A 4,627-nucleotide genomic window follows, 5' to 3' on the forward strand; every position below is an offset into this window, starting at 1 on the left:
AGGAACCAAACAGAAATTCTGGAGCTGAAAGGTACGATACTTAAATGAGAAATTCACTAGAGAGGTTCAACAGCTCTGAACAGGCAGAAGAATTAATGAACCTGAAGATAAGATTATCGAAATTATAAAAGTCTGAAGAACAGAAATAAAAAGTATAAAGGAAAGTGAACAAAGCCTAATGGACCCATGGGACACCATCAAATGTACCAATACACACATTTTGGGAGTCCTAGTAGGATGTGAGAAAAAGAAAGAAGTAGAAAGAATATTTGAAGAAATAATGGCTGAATACTCGCCAAATTTTATTAAAGACATGGATCTTCATATCCAAGAAGCTCAATGACCTCCAGGTATGATAAACTCAAAGAGATCCATACTAAGTGCTATAGAATGAATGTTTGTGTCCCCACCTTCTCCAAATTCATGTTGAAATCCTAACCCCCAATGTGATGGTATTAGGAGGTGGGGCCTATGGTAGGTGATTAGGTCATGAGAGCTTTTCCCTCATGAATGGGATTAATGCCTTTATAAAAGAGAACTCTGAGAACTCTCTTGCCTCTTCTGCCATGTGAGGACACAGTGAGAAGATGGCTGTCTATGAACCAGAAGCAGACTCTCACCAGAGAGTGAATCTGCCAGCACCGTGATCTTGGACTTCCCAGCCTCCAGAACTGTGAGAAATAAATTTCTGTTGTTTTTAAGCCATGTAATCTATGGCATTCTGTTATAGCAGCCCAACAGATTAAGACACTGAGACATAATCAAACTGTTGAAAGACAAAGAGAGAATCTTAAAAGCAGCAAGAGAGAAGTGACTTATTATGTACAATAGATCCTGAATAAGATTAGCAGCCTATTTCTTAGAAGAAACCATGGAGCCAAAGGCAGTGGGATGACATAATTAAGTACTGAAAGAAAAAGAGCTGTCAATCGAGAATTCTACGTGTGGCAAAATTATCCTTCAAAAATGAGGGAGAAATTAAGGCATTCACAGATAAAAGCTGAGGGAATTCCTTATCAGTAGATGTGACCAACAAGAAATGCTAAAGGGAGTCTTTCAGGTTGAAATAAAAGGACAGTTGTTAGTAACACAAAGCTGTATGAAGAAATATAGGGGGCTTCCCTGGTGGCACAGTGGTTGAGAGTCCGCCTGCTGATGCAGGGGACGTGGGTTCATGTCCCGGTCTGGGATGATCCCACATGCCGTGGAGCGGCTGGGTCCGTGAGCCATGCTGCTGAGCCTGCGCCTCCAGAGCCTGTGCTCCACAATGGGAGAGGCCACAACAGTGAGAAGCCTGCGTACCGCAAAAAAAAAAAAAAAAGAAACATACGTCTCCAGTATAAGTAACTACATGGGTAATCATGAAAGCCAGCATTACTGTAGTTTTAGTTTCTAACTCCACTTTTTATTTCCTACATGATTAAAAGAAAATGCATTTTAAAAACTATAAATCTATTATTGAGCACACAGTGTATAAAGATGTGATTTGTAACAACATTAACATAAAGGGGTGAAGACAGAGCTCTATAAGAGCAGAGTTTTTGTATGCTGTTGAAGTTGGTATCAATTTAAACTAGATCATTATAAATTTAATATGTTATATGTAATCCCTTTTATAACTACTAAGAAAATATCTAAAAATTATACACAAAGGGAAATTAGAAGTGAATCAAAAAAGTTCACTACAAAAATCAACTAAACACAAAAGAAAAGAGTAGTAGAGGGAATAAGAGACAAAAAGATATTAGACATACAGAAAATAGCAAAATAGCAGAAGTAAGTCCTTCCTTATCAGTAATTGCTTTAAATGTAAGTGGATTATATTCTCCAACCAAAATGCAGAGGTTGGTAGAATGAGTGAAAACAAACAAACAGGATCCAATTATATGCTGTCAAAAAAGATTCACTTTAGATCTAAAGGCATACATATGTTGAAAGTAAAAGAATATAAAAAGATATTCCATGCAAACAGTAACCAAAAGAAATGTGGGCCGCTATCTGCTATCAGATAAAATAGACTTTAATTGAAAAACTGTTACAAGAGAAAAAGCAGAACATATATTCACAAAAGGGTCAATTCGTCAAGAAGATATAACAATTATAAATATATACACACAAAATACCAGAGCTCCCAAATATATGGTGAAAATGTTGAAGGAATAGAATGAATAATAATAGAGACTTCAATATCCCACTTTCAATAATGTATTAAGCATCTAAATAGAAGATTAATAAGGAAAGAGAACAGAAAGAAACTTGAACAACACTATAATCAAACTAGACCTAACAGACATATATAGGATATTCCACCCAACAACAGCAAAATACCTGTTCTTCTCAAGTGCACATAGAACACTCACCAAAGTAGACAATATATCAGTCCACAAAAAAAAAGTCTCAGTAAATTTTAAAAGATTGAAATCATTCAAAATATTATCTCCAAACACAATAGAAAAGAACAAGAAATCAATAACAGAAGTAAAACTGGAAAATTCACCAATATGGGGAAATTATACTATGCACTTTCAAACAACCAATGGATCAAAGAAGAAATTACAAGGGAAAGTAAAAAATACTTAGAGACGAATGAAAATGAACATACAATATACCAAAATGTCTTGGATGCCATGAAAGCAGTGCTGAGAGGGAAATTTATAGCAGTAAATGCCTGCATTAAAAAGAAGAGGACTTCCCTGGTGGCGCAGTGGTTGAGGGTCCACCTGCCAGTGCAGGGAACGTGGGTTTGAGCCCTGGTCTGGACGGATCCCACATGCTGTGGAGCAACTGAGCCCATGCACCACGGCTACTGAGCTTGCGCTCTAAAGCCTGCGAGCTACAACTACTGAGTCTGTGTGCCACAACTACTGAAGCCCGCACACCTAGAGCCCATGCTCCGCAACAAAGAGAAGCCACCGCAATGAGAAGCCTGCACACCACAACAAAGAGTAGCCCCTGCTCGCCACAACTAGACAAAGCCCGTGCGCAGCAACAAAGACCCAACGCAGCCAAAAATAAAAATTAATTAATTAATAAAAAAATAAAAAGAAACATCTGGAATAAATAATTTAGGGGCTTCCCTGGTGCCCGTGCTTCCAATGCAGGGGACATGGGTTCCACCCCTGATCGGGGAACTAGGATCCCACATGCCGCGTGATGCAGCCAAAAAATAAAAAATAATAATAATTATTTAACATTACACCTTAGCCCTTTCCTCAGCTGCCGCTAAGGTGCTCGGTCCTTCCAAGGAAGCTAAGGCTGCATTGGGGTGAGGCCCTCACTTCATCCGGCGACTAGCACTGCGCCTGGCAGCCCCTGCCTAGCACTGGCCCGCACCATGGCCTCCGTCTCGGAGCTCGCCTGCATCTACTCAGCCCTCATCCTGCACGACGATGAGGTGACGGTCACAGAGGATAAGATCAATGTCCTCATTAAAGCAGCTGGTGTAAATGTTGAACCTTTCTGGCCAGGCTTGTTTTCAAAGGCTTTGGCCAATGTCAACATCGGGAGCCTCATGTGCAATGTGGGGGCAGGTGGACCTGCCCCAGCAGCTGGTGCTGCACTAGCAGGAGGTCCTTCCCCCTCCACCACTGCTGCCCCAGCTGAGTAGAGTAAGTGGAATAAAAGAAAGAAGAATCTGAAGAGTCTGATGATGACGTGGGCTTTGGTCTTTTTGACTAAACCTCTTCAGTAACATGTTCAATAAAAAGCTGAACTCTTAAAAATAAAATTACACCTTAAAGAACTAGAAAAAGGAGAACACGGTCAACACAAAGCTAAAAGGAGGAAGGAAATAATAAATATCAGAGTGAAGATAACAGACTTAGAGAATAGGAAAATAGAATCAATGAAAATAAAGTTAGTCCTCTGAAAAAATCAACAAAATTGACAAACCTTTAGCTAGAATGACACAGAAGGAGAATGAGAAGATTCAAATAACTAAAATCAGAAATGAAAATAAGGACATTACTACCTACTTTACAGAAATAAAAATAATTATAAGAGAATACTATGAACCATTGTATGCCAACAAATTAGACCTAGATGAAATGGACAAGTTCTTAGAAACACAGATACCAAAAACAGACTCAAGAAGAAATAGAAAATCTTGACAGACCTATAACCAATACAGATTTAATCAGTAATCAAAAACCTCCCAAGAAAGAAAAGTTCAGGACCAGATGGCTTCACGAGTGAATCTACGAAAGATTTAAAGAAAAATTAACGACAATCTTTCACAACTCTTCCAAAAAAAAAAGAAAAGGAGGGAATACCTCCTAATTCATTCTATGAGGTCAGATAAACACATTACAAGAAAAGAAATCATGGCTCAATATCCTTTATGAATGTAGGTGCAAAAATCCTTAACAAAATACTAGCAAACAGAATCCAGCAGCATATTAAAAAGATCAGACACCATGTCCAAGCAGGATATATCCCAAGAATGCAAGTGTGGATCAACATAAGAAAATCAATCAGTGTTATACACCACATTAATAAAATAAATGAAAGAACCATGTTATCATCTCAACTGATGCAGAAAAAGCATTTGACAAAACTCAAACACCCTTTCATGATAAAAACACTCAAAAACTAGAACTGATTGGAACTTTCTCAACATGATAAAGGG

General features: G+C 38.4%; 1 pseudogene across 1 annotated transcript; it reads left to right on the forward strand.

Moving 5' to 3' along the window:
• The first annotated feature begins 3,334 nt into the window (after positions 1-3,334).
• On the forward strand, positions 3,335-3,796 carry LOC307182071 (large ribosomal subunit protein P1-like; annotated as a pseudogene). The gene has a single exon. The product of its transcript is annotated as a large ribosomal subunit protein P1-like (transcript).
• Positions 3,797-4,627: the final 831 nt, after the last annotated feature.

Source organism: Stenella coeruleoalba, assembly GCF_951394435.1.
Source record: "Stenella coeruleoalba genome assembly, chromosome: 2".
Taxonomy (NCBI): domain Eukaryota; kingdom Metazoa; phylum Chordata; class Mammalia; order Artiodactyla; family Delphinidae; genus Stenella; species Stenella coeruleoalba.